Source organism: Schistocerca nitens, chromosome 2 (genome assembly GCF_023898315.1).
Source record: "Schistocerca nitens isolate TAMUIC-IGC-003100 chromosome 2, iqSchNite1.1, whole genome shotgun sequence".
NCBI lineage: Eukaryota > Metazoa > Arthropoda > Insecta > Orthoptera > Acrididae > Schistocerca > Schistocerca nitens.
The window spans coordinates 339,709,412-339,727,488 of NC_064615.1; the positions used below are offsets into that span (position 1 = coordinate 339,709,412).

An 18,077-nucleotide genomic window follows, 5' to 3' on the forward strand; every position below is an offset into this window, starting at 1 on the left:
TGAAGACATGATTAAACTAATCATAACACACATGTGCACATACACACATATTTGAACAGTCATTCTTCTCAGGCCCTATAGTGACTGGAATAGCACAAAATCTTAAAATGTTGTCTCAATCCAAGTATCCTCTGCCATACACATCACAGTGCATTTGCAAATTATGTATGTAGATGCCGATTTGGTTTTAAGCACTGTAGTTCATTCAAAAGATTACACTCTGCAGGATAAATGTTCTGGACCTAACTATTTTATTCCTGGATATGTTCTTCTCATGATATTTTATATTCATATATCTGCCAAGTAAAATGTTGAATTAGCTGCGTTAATCTTTACCACCAATAAGCGTAAAATTAAACACACTTCCTTTTCTAACAGGCCTTTAAATTCATGCATCAGATACATTTCCAAATTTAATAACAAATATTGCTGTGAAAATCAATTTTAGTTGATTTTTTAAGCAGAGAGAGAGAGAGAGAGAGAGAGAGAGAGAGAGATTGATTCTTTACAAGGTTGGAGGGATCTCTTGGGGATGAAGGGGTGAGCGGGCGCCATGTCTCGATCGATATGTATGGGAACAAACAGTGATTATGCTATGCATGCACTGTAATAACTGTCTTTACGCTGTTGTTGAGAAGGGAGGGTAAGGAGGGGTATGCGCCATTTATGAATAGTTCTGCTACTACTACTTCAGTTCTCTAATCCTTCCTGTATAAATTGTTACCCCTTAGCATAAATGTGTCATGTTATTTAAAATTCTCTTCTTGTCCGACTTCCTCCAGATGTGTCGAACATATTTATGTTCCACTGTATAATGAGACACATCTTAATGGTGCAGTGTGAAGCTTCAAATTTCCTTTCAGTTGCCATAGAATTGTTGCAACAGAAGCATCTATGTTGCAGGGGCTTTTTCCTATCAGGAATATTTCAAGGTCCTTACTGTCTGATAGCTGTGGGGCTATTTGATTTGGTCTTAACCTTATCTTGCCTGAAAGACATCAACTTTTAGACATACTGTTCAACTTTGACCCCTCTACCCGTGAGGACAAACTGGCAGCTTGAAGAGTATTTCTGTAGCTTTTGCTTAATGCTTTGGAATGAGGTGCCTTTTGGCATCTCCAACACTAAAAGAAAACTTTTATGTGAAAGTGTGATAGCTTCAAGAGACAGAGTCTCTAGCGAAGAACATCTTCTGAAACAATGTTTTAGCCCCTGAAACAAATGACATTGCAAAGGTTGCTGTTTTTGCTTCCAAATAAGGTATTCTCTTTGGTTCCTATTTCCTGAGTCCTCTTCACCCAAAAGTATTTACAGCCACAGCTCCAAACAGCACAATTACCTATGCAGTTAACAGATAGTAAAGTTTTTTTTTATTAGTATTAATCGAAGATCTACTTCGGAACAGGTAAGCACATACTTTTATTATTATTTGCGATTAGCCAAAACTGAGTATTTAGTGACAAAAGAGCAGTATTTGCACCACTTTACATACAGACAATTTTAAAGGAGAACAATTAACATTGTCATTATTGATAATGTGAACTTATCGTTCCTTATAAATACATTTGGACTTAATAATGTTGTTGCAGAGGAAGCCTGAACTAAAACATTTTAGTTTCTATATTCAGTTCAAGTACATTCTAGAAGAATCCACAAATGGCAAGAATCATTGTACTGGAATGTTCTGTAGCTGTATATATACCGTAGGTGTTCTGGCCAGAGACAGTTCGCTTCGCACTCTTGTATGTGCAAGTGCTGAATAAATCTTCGTTAAGTGAAGTTAGTGTTCGTAATTCATCTACTTACACCTTCCTCTACGTGACATTATTTTGGTGGAGGTGTTGAGTATTGGAACTTGTGCTACAGCACATTATTGACGACACAGTGGCTCCCATCAGGCCACGACAGAGCCGCCGTTTAGGTGGCAAGAAACCCGAGTTCGAGCCATATTCAACAGACCGCAATCTATCAGAGACAGAAGAAGAAGTGGATGTCACAATGACAGCAACTGTGTGCCCCCACATGAGATATCCTTCCAGGTTCTCTGGTGACTATGGCCAAGAGCCAAACAAGTGGCTGCAGGTATATGAGCGTAAAGCCAAATTTAGCAAATGGGAGTCAATGCATCAAAAAAGAATTACACGCAAGAAGTTTTAACTGCTTCTAATCATCGTATCTATGTCCGTAATGGAGGAAGAAACTGATTTCACAAGTGATCCCTGTCAGATAGTGAGAGAGGAAGTTCAGAAGGCACTTGGATTGCACGGCGAGCAAAAACTTGAGAAGCTTCAAGAGGTCATAAGGGAAGAAGTGGAACAGACATTGAACCCAATCTCTCGTCTTTCATTCCTACAATGCCGTATGAGGAACCTGTTTGGGCACCAAGGAAGACTGATGTCTGGAGGACTCAAGATAACCAACCAGTATGTTTCCATTGCGGACGACAGACATGTCGTGCGCTATTGTCGACAAAGGCGGCGGATATCTGATGAAGCCCGCGCCAGAAGACAGCAGACCGATCTCAGCAGACACCAACTCCGGGACGACGAAGATGCAGAAGACGTGGGTGCAGGACGACGTCTGTCATCATTGCCGCAAGCTAGCCGCTGGAGAGGACGCCCCCCCAACACGCTGATCAAGGCCTCCATCGCCGTTTAGATGCTCCAGCCGATCACCTAGCCGCAGCAACCTGGAAAACTAAAGGGTGCGACCTTCCTTGGAGGTGAGGTCGCCGAAGAGAAAAATCCTCCGCCGTCGATCACTATAAAAATTATAGGAAACTATGTCGATATCCTCATGGATGGCCAACCAGCCCAAGATCTGGTGGACTCTGGAGCATCTTATTCAGTCATTTCGGAGAAGTGCCGTCGCCAGTTGCAGAAAACCACATTTGTCGACCACAAAACATCCCTGCTGAATGTGGCTAATGGGAAATATGTAAAACCTACTCGAAGATGTGTCATTCGTGTGGGTATAAGTGGCCACACACTGCCCTTGGAATTCATCGTCTTACAAGAGTGTAGTCATGACATTCTCGGATGGGACTTTTTGAAAGCTTCTCAAGCAGTTATAGATTGTGGTCACTTGAAGATTTCGCTAGACGAGATGAGATACTGCGGATAGGAAGATGCGCATCCGAGTTTGTGAAGACTATGTGTACTGAATGAAGTGATCATTCCTGCTGTCAGTGCTAGAAAGGTAACCGTCAGATGTCATGTCGTGCATCAGCCGATGGATCTTGTAGTGGAATGTAAGAGAAGCATACAACTGAAGAATAACTTGGTCATTCCAGCCTCTGTCATCTCGTTTAAGAACAGATTCGGTGAATTGTGGATAGTTAACTGTCGCCGAGAACCACAGATCCTTCCAAGTCACATGTGTGTAGCAAACGCTGAGCCGTTAATTGCCGAACACCTGAGCATCATAGAAACCTCCCATACTGAGTCTGTCGGCGAAATCAACGCTACCACTGCGAGATAAGATCTTCTAGCTCAACTATCACCAGATCTCACTAAGGAACAAGAGAAGAGGCTACTTGCTATTCTTCTAGAGTTCTCTGAATGCTTCAATCCACAGATGAAGAGCAAATTAGACAATCGACGGTGAAGTGCCGGATTATCACTGGAGACCATCAACCAATAAGACAGAGAGCATACTGTGTGTCAGCAATGGAACGTCAAATAATTCGCGACAAAGTAGAGAAAATTATGAAGAATGACGTCATTCAGCCTTCACAGAGCCCATGGTCGTCACCAGTGGTTCTCGTGAGGAAGGAGGATGGAAGTTGGCACTTTTGTGTTGACTACAGGAAGCTTAGCAAGATAACTAAAAAGGACGTTTACCCTCTTCCACGGACTGACAATATACTAGATTGTCTGAAGGGGGCTAAGTTTTCTCAACCATGGACATGTAGATATCTCAAATTATGCTTGCCTTAAATTGGTCAGAGGATGTGGAAGGATAATTTAAGGTAGTTAATGGATTACTCTGCAAGAAAAACTTCGATCTGTTTGGAAACAGGTGGCTACCAGTGATTCCTAAACACATGCGCTTAGATGTTCTACAGTAATTCCATGACACACCTGGGGCCGGACATTTAGGATTTATTAGGACATACGATAGGATCCGCAAGAGATTTTTCTGGCCAGGTTTATTTAGGAGTGTTCGTCACTAAGTGTCTCACTGTTGAGAGTGCCAGAGGAGAAAGGCAATTCCTCAGAAATCACCTGGCCGACTCATACCAATTCCACCAGCCGAAACGCCTCTCCAGCGTGTTGGGATTGACCACCTCAGACGATTTCCAATGTCTGCTTGTGGCAATAGATGGATTATTGTTTGCACTGATTCTCTGACGCACTATGCCATTACAAAAGCCGTGGAAACAGCCGAAGCATTCGATGTAGCAAAATTCATCATAGAAGACATTGTATTAAATACGGTGCCCCAAGGTCATTAACTACGGATTGAGGGAAAGTTTTTCACTCAAATCTTGTGACAGAGAGAAACCGTCGGTGCAACATTAATCATCATGACGACTGCCTACCATCCGCAAACTAATGTGCTTACTGAACGCCTTAAGACCTTGGTCGACATGCTATCAATGTTCGTTAATGTTGAGCAGAGCAACTGGGATGAGGTGCTACCTTTCGTGGCGTTTGCCTACAACACCGCCAAACAAGACACCTCAGGATTTACACCATTTTTCCTGGTGCCTGGGCGTGAGGCGACGACAACAATGGACACTATTTCCGTTACATCCTGACGACATGGACGATGATTACATCAGCGAGGTGTTAACCAGAGCTCGACTCTGCACGCTGCAGGCTCAAGATACCGATCGCCAAAGGTATGACGCGAGCCACCCCCGTTTTCTACCAGCCTGGTGACCTTGTCTAGATCTTAACTCCTGTTCGGAAGGTTGGTCTCTCTGAGAAGCTCCTCAGGCACTACTTTGGACCTTATATGGTTGTAAGACAGCTGTCTGATGTTACCTATGAAAATGAAGATTTCGAGCCCGACACAAGACAAAGAAAGATCCGAGATACGGTCCACGTACTTCTAATGAAGCCCTATGAGGATCCTGCAACCCACAGTAAATTTGAAGTTCCAGAGACAGGCGACAAGCAGAAAGGTGACGAAGGGCATAGCAACAAGGGAAGTTCTAAGAAGATCACCGCCAGGGCGAACATCTGTCATAGGGAGTTGCAGTATTCAGGATCGATGGCTTGTTCCTGGACTAGAAGGACTTTTCTCTTAAGGAGGGAGAAATGTCGCAGAAGAAGCCGAGTAGCGCAGTCGCCGTAGTATAGTGATTATGATACTGGATTGTTGCATGGAGGGTCGCGAGTTCAAAACTCACCTGAACTGAAACATTTTAATTTCTATATTCGGTTCAAATACATTCTAGAAGTATCCACAAATGGCAAGAATCATTGTACTGGAATGTTCTGTAGCTGTATATATACCGTATGTGTTCTGGCCGGAGGCAGTTCGCTCCGCACTCTTGTATGTGCAAGTGCTGAATAAACCTTTGTTAAGTGAAGTTAGTGTTCGTCATTCATCTACTTACACCTTCCTCTACGTGACAACATTATGCTCCAGGATAGCATCCCCAGCGGACACTAAAAATTTGTTCTACCCTAGCAGCTCCCGGAAGCTGAACCACCTGTATCAATGTCCAGTAGACCGCCAGCTAGGGAGAAATGTTGAGGAACATCCAGCATATATGGAAGCTATCACAGCATGGGGGAATGATCAAGCACCCAAGTCTGTAACCGAAGCATAATGACACCACTAGTGACAAAGCAGTGTCGTAATGAAAGCTAGGTACAAGGCAACGACAAATATTCAGGCACTGAACCAGCAGGAAAGAGTCTCTGAAACATGAAGCTGCAAAAGTCTGAAGTCACCACGAGAGCAGACAGCGATGGAAAACAAGGACACGATATCATAGCAATCCTCACCACCGCAGATTGCACTGGAAATGCCAACATAAATATCCCACCCTCCTCAACAAATAGATGATTGCCGAATCCTGATTGCCAACTGGCCTATGTATAGTCTCTGCCCCTTGTGTCAGTTGTTACCCAGAGAGTGGGGCACTATGAACATCAACCATTGGAACACCTAGCTGTCTTCCATCATCTATGGAACCACGAGTCTGGCTGGAAGGACACTGCTGCTGCCAGCTGAACTGCTAACTTTCGAGCCAACACTTATGGGCCAGGGTGGCCGCCATCACCTTAAAGGTCTATTGCAGGTTTGACCTGGACGCTCTCCGTCAACTGCCTCTGAGAGGAAGGGCCAATGCTGCTGCTGCTGCTGCTGCTGCTGCTCATTCCATTCCTGGGGCAGACACCAACACTGCCAGATTCTAAATGGGGGCCGCGTGCCGACCCCTGCGAACCAGCGAGTACTTCTAGAGGATAAGGGGAGCACAATGCACAAGTGCATATCTTCAAGGTTAATGAGAGCATTTCAGAGATCGGTATGTAGAGCTGGAGGCCATTGGCGTCCATGGGTCGACGAACATTCCATGACATTAATAGTTGCCACCAAACACTTCTCTGTGCCGGTGAAACTGCATGTGTAGTGCATGCTGGCCTTCAGCTGCTGCCGAGGTTGCTGCTTTGCCAACCTGACTACAGCGCAGCACTTTGGAAGACGATTCTGAATTACTGCCTAATAAATGTCAAACAATGGAAAATCCTGGGTGGGATGTAACTATATTATGAAAACGAAAGTTGCTACTCACCATATAGCGGACATGCTGAGTTGCAGGTAGGCACAACAAAAAGACTGTCATGTGTGTTAGTTGTGTGCGTGTATTTTCGATGAAGGCCTTGCTGGCCGAAAGCTTATTTGTGACAGTCTTTTTGGTGTACCTATCTGCGATTCAGCATCTCCACTATACCATGAGTAGCAACTTTCCTTTTCATAATATTGCCTAACAAATGTGTTAATGTCACTGATATTTTCTTGGCACTCTTGAGCATAGCTAAGTCCTCACCACTGCATCCTGTCTGGCTCTCTCCTCGACGACTATTGGAATCTGGGACCGGATTCTTATATCTGGTGTCTGTAAGTGGTTGCCAGTGGGAAGGATGTCTATGACTGCTGCCACACCACACATCTAGGACAACAGACCATCTACACAGCTCCAACGTGAGGTTCACATCTACGAGTTGAAGTTCCTAACAATACAGTGTGGTGAGTGACGTATTTGTTTGTTTTCTTGTTCTGTATTTTCTTATGGCCATGTTGAGCTGAAGGGACCTTCACAGCACATTAAAAATGCCAGTCATCAGACTATTTATCTGGGCATGACTTGTCATATGCTCAAGCTGTGGCAGCTACCTGCAATACTTGTAGAAGGGGTGGTTACGAAGCACACAGAATCTTTTTGGGCTATGATATGGCATAAGGATTAAATGTAGTTTAATTCTTTTTTTCCTACTGTGCGTGCAGTTTCTTTTTCTCTGCTACAACAGCAGATGAAATTTACCCAAATGCCGGACATATGAGCAGCAACTCTTAATTAATGAAATGGTAGAAGCTTTGAAGAGGCAGATAGTGACATTGTTACAAACTACAACGCTACAGAGGCAAGTAAATGAAGCAGTGTGTAGGAGAATAGAGCAATGGGAAGCCATTGTGAGGCAAGGACACCTTGATTCTGGAGAAACTAAAACCGTGTTGAGTGCACTCTCCCATTCCATCGATTCCGCAGTAGCTAACTTCATCGTACTATTTTTGGGGAAAGCAACTGACGACATATTATTTTTATTAGTACTGTAAAGGCTGCCACCAAATTGTAAAATTATCGGAAGATATGTCCTTTAACATGGATAATTTACAGTTAGTTGGTGACGCAAAAACATACTGTGTACTGCAAGACCCTCAGTAAGGCCCATATATTTCCTGAACTGGTTAATGGTCTAACATAAGGCTTTATGAAGCAGAACAACATGAGGTTCTTTAAGGAAAAACCCAATGGACTATCACCCAATAACAGCGAATCAGTGGAATCCTTCTGTGACAGGATTAGGGAAACTGAACTCACAAATGTATGAACTAATGCAGAATGTGGAGGCAGATAAAGTGATTCTGTGTGAAGCAGAGATAGGGCTCTTGATATGTCAAGATGAGTCAGAGTGTAGAACCCAAGTGACTTACCTGCTGCCATTAGGATTGCTATGCAATTGGAGGAGACTGACACTGTTACACAAAGACAGAGGGATCATAGTTTTTCTCCTTCTGAAGTGAAGTGTTTTAGACGTGGACACACAACTACTTCTGTCGTAGTACAAGAAAATTGAATCTTGCAACCAACAAAAGTAATAGGTCCTTGTAGTAACTCCTGTTAACCAGTCTCATTTGGTGTAATTGAAAATGTATCCACTGTCTTGTACACTGGAATTCTGCTCCTCCTCACGTATCTTCTGCGACGATAACCCATGGCTGTGTGCTCGGTGCGGCTGCCTCGAGTCGAATGAGCCTGCAGCTGCCTCGGGAGCGGAAGTGGTGATAACCGCAAGCGCGCCTTATCGTGACGTCACTTCCGCTGATAAGTTTGATTTTTGTGAAACACGGGCCTAGTAATACTAGGGCCCGTGTTGCGCTCTCTCTCACACTCCACAGCGCTCTCTCTCGCACACTCAAGGTCACGCGCCTTACACACAGAAACATAAGTCCAATACACACAGCCATGCATAAACTTCCGCTGATAAGTTTGATTTTTGTGAAACACGGGCCTAGTAATACTAGGGCCCGTGTTGCGCTCTCTCTCACACACTCCACAGCGCTCTCTCTCGCACACTCAAGGTCACACGCCTTACACACAGAAACATTGTACCATAATTACGGTTAGGTATAACTCCAATTGCAAAAGTGCGATAAGAAATAATGTCTCCCTCATTGTAGGCTTCCAGTCCTTCAAGAGATTTTTTTTTTAAATAAAAACACTAATTCAGCTACTGAAGCATCTTTCTCTACGTGGGTTGCAGGGGTTATGACCCCTGGGGAGGTGGGTGGGTGTTTATGCATGGCTGTGTGTATTGGACTTATGTTTCTGTGTGTAAGGCGCGTGACCTTGAGTGTGCAAGAGAGAGCGCTGTGGAGTGTGTGAGAGAGAGCGCAACACGGGCCCTAGTATTACTAGGCCCGTGTTTCACAAAAATCAAACTTATCAGCGGAAGTGACGTCACGATAAGGCGCGCTTGCGGTTATCACCACTTCCGCTCCCGAGGCAGCTGCAGGCTCATTCGACTCGAGGCAGCCGCACCGAGCACACAGCCATGGGTTATCGTCGCAGAAGATACGTGAGGAGGAGCAGAATTCCAGTGTACAAGACAGTGGATACATTTTCAATTACACCAAATGAGACTGGTTAACAGGAGTTACTACAAGGACCTATTACTTTCGTTGGTTGCAAGATTCAATTTTCTTGTACTACGACAGGCACTTAACACGGAAGTTACTTGTTCGACACTTTCCTTGTCAACTCCTGTTAACTCAGACACTGCTCTGATTGTTAAACGGCGATCTTGTCCAACAAGTTTACCGATTTTTTCAATGTTTGCATCAGTTTTTGCTGACAATGGTCTGCCAGTGCGAGTGTCATCACTGGTGTCTTCGCGGCCATCTTTAAATCATTTAAACCACTCAAACACTTGTGTTCGCGATAAACAATCATCGCCGTACACTTGTTGTAACATTACAAACGTTTCACTTGCAGATTTTCCTAGTTTGAAACAAAAGTTGATGTTAACACGCTGTTCTTTCTGTACACTCAACATTTTCTGACGCACAGACAAAACGTCAACTACTTAAAACAGACACCACGGGCAGACTGAGTGCAGGAGGCAGATGAAACTCGAGCAGTAGGCGGAGCGAGAGTCACGTGACAGGCCACGCGACTTTCAGCCTTATTGAATTCGTTTTATTGTTTCACCAGTACTAGTCCGGTTTTTTTCTAGCCACACCTCGTATCTGTGTGGTGCGAAAAGTGGCAATTGACCCTGAATAAAGAAATCTTATCTAAATCATTTTGCAATTTGTTTTGGTCATCTAATGACTTTACAATACGGTAACTGACAGCATCATCTGCAAACAATCTACGAGGGCTACTCAGATTGTCTCCTATGTCGTTAATATAGATCAGGAACAATAGAAAGCCCATAACAATTCCTTAGGGAACTCTGGATATTACTTCTGTTTTACTCAATGACTTTCCGTCTATTATTACGAACTGTGACCTTTCTGACAGAAAATCATTAATCCAGTCACACAACAGAGGCGATATTCAATAGGCATGCAGTTTGGTTAGAAGACCGCTTGTGAGGAACTGTGTCGAAAGCCTTCTGTAAATCTAAAAATATGGAATCAATTTGACATCCCCTATCAATAGCACTCAATACCTCACGTGGGTAAAGAGCTAGTTGTGTTTCACAAGAACAATATTTTCTGAATCCATCCTGACTGTGAATAAATCATTTTGTTTGAGGTAATTCATAATGTTCAAACACAATATATGTTCCAAAACTCCACTGCAAATCAACGTTAGTGACATGGGCCTGCAATTCAGTGGATTACTCCTATTTCCCTTTTTGGGTATTGGTGTGACTTGAGAAATTTTCGAGTGTTTAGGTACAGATCTTTCTGGAAGTAAGCAGTTGTATATTAATTGCTAAATATGGAACTATTGTATCAGCATACTCTGAAAGGAACCTGACTGGTGTACAATCTGGACCAGAGGCCTTGCCTTTATTAAGTGATTTAAGCTGCTTTGCTACGGTGAGGATATCTACTTCAACATTTCTTGTCTTGGCAGTTGTTCTTGATTGGAATTCGGGAATATTTACTTCGTCGTCTTTGGTGAAAAGAACCGTGAAAACCGTGTTTAGTACCTCTGCTTTAGTGGCACTGTCATCAGTGACTGCACCATTGTTATCACGCAGTGAAGGTACTGATTGCATCTTGCCACTGATGTGCTTTATGCATGACCAGAATCTCTTTGGGTTTCCTGCCAGATTCCGAGACAGACTTTCGTTGTGGAAATTATTAAAAGCGTATCACATTGAGGCACATGCTATATTTCGAACTTCTGCAAAACTTTGCCAATCTTTGGGATTTTGCATTCTTTTAATGGTGTGCTTGTATCGTTGCTTCCGTAACAGCGAGCTGACCTGTTTTGCATACCATGGGGCTTCAGTACCATCACTTATTAGTTAATGTGGCATGTATCTCTCAATTGCTGTCGATACTATCTCTTAAATCATTCCACATCTTTTCTACATTTACGTGATCAGATCGGAAGGAGTGGAGACTGTCTCTTAAAAAAGCGTTAAGAGCATTTTTATCAGCTTTTTTAAATAGATGTACTTTGCGCTGCTTCTTTATGGTTGTGGGTGTTATGGTATTCAGCCTAGCAGCAACTGCCTTGTGGGAACTAATCCCTGTACCCCTCATGATACTTACTATTTGTCCAGCACTGTTTGTTGCTAAGAGGTCAAGTATGCTTTCACAACCATTAACGCTTCAAGTGGGCTCATGAACTAGTTGTTCGAAATAATTTTCTAAGAAAGCATTCAGTACAATTTTGGATGGCGTTTTTACGCCTGCCACTGGCTTTGAACATATAATTTTTCCAGCATATCAAGGGTGAATTGAAGTCACCACCAACTATATTTGTAGGAGTGGGGTACCTATTTGAAATAAGTCTCAAGTTTTCTTTGAACTGTTCAGTAACTATATCTTCTGAGTCGGGGATCAGTAAAATGATACAATTAATAGTTTAATCCGATTGTCAAGTATAACTTCTATGCATAGTATTTCGCAGGAACTATCTACTTCAATTTCACTACAAGGTAAACTACTTCAGACTGCAATAAATACACCATCAACTGTATTTAATCTATCCTTTCTGAACACTGTTATGTTGTTTAAAAAAATTCCAGCTCAACTTATTTCCGGCTTTAGCCAGCTTTCTGTATCTATAACTATTTGAGCTTCAATGCTTTGTATTAGGTCTTGGAGCTCTGGGTCTTTCCCAACACAGCTGCAACAATTTACAATTACAATACCGATTGTTGCTAAAACTACCTTTCTGTTACCTGCCCCTTCTAGACGGACACCGTTTCTGTGGTTTCCTGAGATACTCTAACCCAAAAAACTGCCCAGTCCCTTCCACACTACCCCACTAGCCATGTAGCCACTTCCTGTGTATAGTGGACTCCTGAACTATTAAGGGGAGTTAGAGTGGAAATTTTTTTTCCACATTTTCAGATTTTTATCTCATTACAAAATTTGCTGTTTTCCAAATAAAATATCACTTTCAAACTAACATGGAAAGTACTTTATTTTTTAAAATATAATCTACACCGGTTGAAAATATAAAATTTTCACGTGCTTTACTTCAAGACCTAATAAAATCAGTAATTTTTTTTATGCGTTTCGCTTCTTTTATTTGTGAAGCATCATCACGAAAAAAGGAAGCGAAACATGTATGGCAATAAACAAACTGCCTTCAATTAGTTGCATAAACGGAATGTACCTCAATGAATTTTGAATGACGGAAAACAGAAAAAAATGACGAATTTTTCGGTTGTTTCTATATATGTATTTGTCAGTGTGATACTACACTCCTTTCCTAACTCATATTCTGAAATGTAAAATCCAAAACAAGACGTTGGTGTGAATGAGAATAAAATGACATAATGTGACATTTACGACAGTTTCCAGAACACAGTCAATATTCCATTATCATCATGCATTCATGAAAGCCCGTGGTCAGCGAAATTTGAACAGTGTTACAAACTCTAACCACACTTTTCGGTACTGTGAAGAATGGCATGCCTGTGTCAGCTGCCAGGCACTTCAAGTTCATGCCGCTGTGGAGCCGCAGTGCGCATGTGCGGATCTGAGGGACTCGGCTTTTCATTGGTTGGCACGAGGAGAACTGACAACAGCATTTCGGTTCACTAGGGCATTTGGTATCACTTCTGAAATTATTACTGAATAATGTTGGGGCTCTGTTTCGAAAACAAGACCCTTCAGTGCGCTCATGTACCGAACCGATCGGCAAAATGGCAGGAAGATACAGAATAGGGGCCCTGGCTAATTCTGAATTACTGGAGAAGTGTCTGCAGACTCAAAATTCCAATGAGTCGTTCACTAATCTTATATGGACTCGCTTACCAAAAAATGTTTTTGTTGGAGTGAAGACACTAAAGTGGATGTTCAGCGATGCTGTTATTGCTTTTAATGATGGCAACATTGGTAGGGTGAAAGTGCTATAGCATATGGGAATTAATCCTGTAGCAAGCATCAGAGAACTTGAACGGATGGACAAGGTTCACATTGATAAAGCCGAGTATGCAGCACAGTTGGCCACTAAGGAGTTCAGAAAGAAGAAAAAACTTGGAGAAAGATCAAGAGGATGATATACACTATGGTGCAGGGTGCTTGTGAGTGACTAAAAATATAAGATTTAGCACATATTAAGTGAGTTACAGTCTTTTGGAACTTTAGAAGCTGTTCCTGAAAATTTATGTTTTCTGTTGCATTTTCCCTTAAATCTTGGAAGCCACTTCGAGTAGAGTATTCAAATTTTCAGAGAGTAGTAACATACATATCCTGAGGATACTGAACTAAAAGAAGATAATGTTATGTATAGTTAAAATTATTTAGTGTAACGTACAAAAATGGTACACAAAATTTTAAACGTGTAATTAAAAATTGTATTTTCAAAAGCAGTGGCTGAAATGTAATTATTTTAGTTCAGTAGACGAAGAACATACATTTTAATGTCCTGTAAAAGTTTCATGTCAATGGCTGCAGCGGTTCCCGAATTATAAGGAAGCAAAGTCACTAAATCTAATATTAGTCGGGATAGGGCATTCCAACTCCCCTTAAGCGGAACCCGCAAACTCACCCCCCAATGGCGCATGTCACAGAATCTGCAGCTTACATGGTCGCAGAACCACCTGCGCCTCTGATTCAGACCGTCCACTCAGCTCTGTACCAAAGGACCACAGTCTGTTCAATCGACAATGATGCAGATGGTGAGCTCCACCTTAATCTCGCGAGCAAGACTGGCAGTCTTTACCATTTCCACTAGCCACCCGAAACTAAAGAGCATCTCCTCTGATCCAAAGTGACACACGTCATTGGTACCGACATGAGCCACCACCTGCAACTGGCTGCACCCTGTACTCTTCATGGCATCCGGGAGCACCCTTTCCACATCCGGAATGACTCCTCCCAGTATTCACACAAAGTGCACACTGGCTTGCTTCCCCTCCTTGTCAGCCATGTTCCTAAGAGGCCCCATTACGTGCCTAACACTGGACCTCCCAACTACCACCAACCCACCCTCTGTGAATACCCAGACCTTGCGGGCTGAGAAGCTTCCTCTGGAACAGGGTGGACGACTGCATCAGGCTTAGAGACTTCATCAGCCACAGATAACGCCCGAAACCTATTTGTCAGCTGAACTGGGGAAGCCCTACAACCAGCCCCATGGAAAGTCTTTCGCTGCCTGCAAGACTTTGAAATGATCTCCTGCTCGACCGCGGGTGAGGTGTCAACCTCAGTGCAAATAGTACCCAGGGCGGCCGCAGCAGAGGTCCGATCTGGGGACACAAGGGACGTGTTCGACGTCCCTCGCATCCCCGCATCCAACCCACCCCACAGTGATGACCCTCGGCAGCAGCCTAAAGCTATGTGATGGAAGCCTACACCGCCTGAAGCTGTGGGCGAAGAGTCACTAACTCAGGTCGCATCTGCACACAGAAATCACCGTTCCTATCCATTACTGAAGTCGCTCCTGTTTGAAGCTCATAAAAATACATAACAAACGAATGGTGTATTCGCCTTATTAGCTCTCTCATGGATGGCCTAACTGACACTGAGCTACACTAACCAAAACACACAAAAGCCTGTACAATATGAGGATTGATACAAGCGTTGATAAGAACAATGGTACTGTACGATACACTGTTATTAAAATAAAAGATTGTGCCCAGTAAGCACTCAAACACACAATAAATTACAAAAATAAACTAGTAACTACACAGATAACTGAAAATAAGTCACTCCTGTTTGTAGCTCCTAAAAATATATAACAAACTAACGCTGTACTCGCCTTGTTAGCAGCAGGAACTTAAGGTGCTCTCTCACTGACGGTTTAACTGACAAAGATTTATCTTGAAGGACACAGGCACTAAAGATCAATTCATGTGGTATGATATTGCAAGGTACAGGGAAGATGATCTGGATAAGCATAGATACGGACCTACCTAAAACTTTATTGTATGTTGCACAGCTATCACAAACTAACGAAGAAGTGGATACATCATCATACCGTTTTGTACACAGACATACACCACACATCAGTGACATGGGTAGAGATTTTATGGTTCTGGTCAGTCTTGATAATTTTAGGAGAGATGATGTGAGCCTGTCAAATGATCTACTAATTGCTAATTTTGATGTTCTGGAGGAAAATGACATGGATAGCCCAACTGAGGACCTATTCCAGATCCAAACTGCCAATGAAACTGCATTATGTAATGATGTGAAACATTTACAGGGAATGATAGAGAAGCAATGGAAGCTTTGTTACTGCAGTTCAGGAATTTGTTCGATTCAAGTTGTCTATTACCAGCAATGCCACTCGCACAACACAGTACAAGAATACATACTGAGTTCCAAAGTTTACACAACCGATAATGGAAAACCTTATCAGCGGCCAGCTGACAGTATTACTGAGCACAGTGATAGTCCGTAGGGATCACCCGCAATTTTGGTACTGATAAAGTCACCAGATGGCAGTAAAAAAAATACAGATTTTGCTGTGGCTACTAATCTCAATGTACAAATTATTACCAACGCATATCTGATACCAAACACAATAGAGACTCTCAACAACTTGGGACAGTAACTATTTCTCCACAATGGATTTAAAGAGCAAATATGATCAAATACAAGTAGCACGTGAGTATTGACCAAAGGCAGCTTTTTCCATTTGGGGGGGAGGGGGGGCTCGTCATATCAAATCTCATCAAATGCCATTTGGACTCGAGAATGCACCCACCACCTTTCAGAGATTATTGGTTGGTGTACTTAGGAGGTATTTAAAAGACTGAACAGCGCAACTAACTAAGTATTGATAATTGTCATTTTACAGTAACAGAAGATGCATATAATTAGCAAGGGAGGTCTACAGACAGATCCATGCTAGGTCTCAGCATGTAAGAATATTTCGCCACCAAGGGCTGTTAAACAGTTGCAAGTTTCACTGGTCTCTGTAATTATTTGCCAAAATTATGGACCTTTGAAACATTTGTTACAGAAAGGAGCAGAATTTGAATGTCTATCGAATATAAGTCAGAGTACAATACTTTAAAGCGAGCACTGACATCGGACCCAGTTTTGATATTCCAGGATTTTCAAAAAGAATTTCTGTTTTGTAAGGCAAGAAAGATTGTATATGGTAAAAAGCATCCAGTAGCATACACATTCTGACAGTTTAACAAAGCAAAGCAAACTTATTCCATAGACAATGTTAGCAGTAATTGTTTTATTATGAATTCTGCTTTTAGTTATGTGGCCAAAAGTTTAAGGTAGTGACAGATCACACTGTTTTCAAATGGTTGTAAGGACTGAAGGACCCTTGCAGCAGCTTGACAAGTTGGGCATTACGTTTGAGTGAATTTGGTAGTAAGGTAATACACAAGCCTGAAGAAAGACATGCCAATGCTGACAGTTTAAGTAGAAAGACTGCAGTTCTACAAACACTGGGCAAGAGCGTTGCTGAATGCTTATGTTCATTGCCACCAATTTAACTCACAACCGCAGTTCGTGACACACGACTGCTTGCTGTGCATAACAACAAAATGCGGACTAGGGGTGGTAGTAACTGCAACTTTCCGGAACAAACTCTTGACACAAGCACATAACCATATGTTGTCAGGCTGTGGCAGACAAAGAGCAACTGATAGATGAGTAACCAAAAAATTTTGGTGAAGAACTAGAAAATGAGATGTCGAACAATGTGACAGGAACTGTATACCTTGCGCATGGAAGCATCTAAACCATTTGAAATACTTAGGACGAACATTTTGAGCCCCATTTATTACAAACACCAGCAGGAAATAAATACATACTGACTACAATTGGCCACTTCTCATGTTATATAGTAATGGTTGCAATTCCTGACCAAAAAGCAAGTACAGTTTCTCAAGAATTAGTAAATAACTGGTTGCTCACTTTTGGCTCTTCAGACACGTTAATTACAGACCAGAGTACCAATTTCGTGTATGATCTTATATAAAGAAATGGTGTCTATTGCTCCGAATTCTCAAGCTACAGACAAGCCCGTTCCATCCTCAAGCCAATGGGAGAACAGAGAGCACGCATTGTACAATTCCAAAGATTTTCAGGTATTACGTTAGCAGTAATCATTAAAATTTGGACGAATATTTAAATTTTGTATCCACTACAAGCAATTCTAAAGTCCATATGACTACCTGCCTTTTGCCATACGAGGTAATATATGAGAGAAAAATGCCTTCACCTTTGGCAATGATTAAGCCTAAACTTGGATGCAAACTCAAATCAGTAAAAAGTTCACTAAGAAACTATGAGACTTTGGCAAAAAGCCTTAGAATGACAGGAGCAGAGGGGACAACATAGGAAAAATATCACAATACAGGGTTGGCCAATGGGTATTGGTAACTAAACTATACACACCAAAAGGCAAAACAAAGAAATTCCTGACCCATACCATGTATCATACCAATTAGTGGAAATGATAGGGTCAGTGTTAAAAGACAGATGCCAATAAGGACTGGAACATTTTAAGCCCTTAAATGAAGCAGTCTACGCATTACCACAGATATCAACAGCAAAGAAACAAACCATTTGTGATCAGAGTATGCTTAAATTCCCTTATGCCCTTAGGCCACATCAATAGATAAGATTTAAGATTGTTGTCTGCCTATATTGTACTTCATTTGCTCTTGCGTACATTATTAGGATATCATCCAGTTTTATTTTGTTCTACTTACAGTATG

The 18,077-nt window shown here is 42.2% G+C and overlaps 1 protein-coding gene across 1 annotated transcript in view; it reads right to left on the reverse strand.

Annotated features, from left to right (window-relative positions):
• The window catches only part of LOC126236134 (targeting protein for Xklp2 homolog), a 132,342-nt gene that overhangs the window by 48,907 nt on the left and 65,358 nt on the right, over positions 1–18,077 (reverse strand). The gene's annotated exons all lie outside the window — the stretch shown is intronic.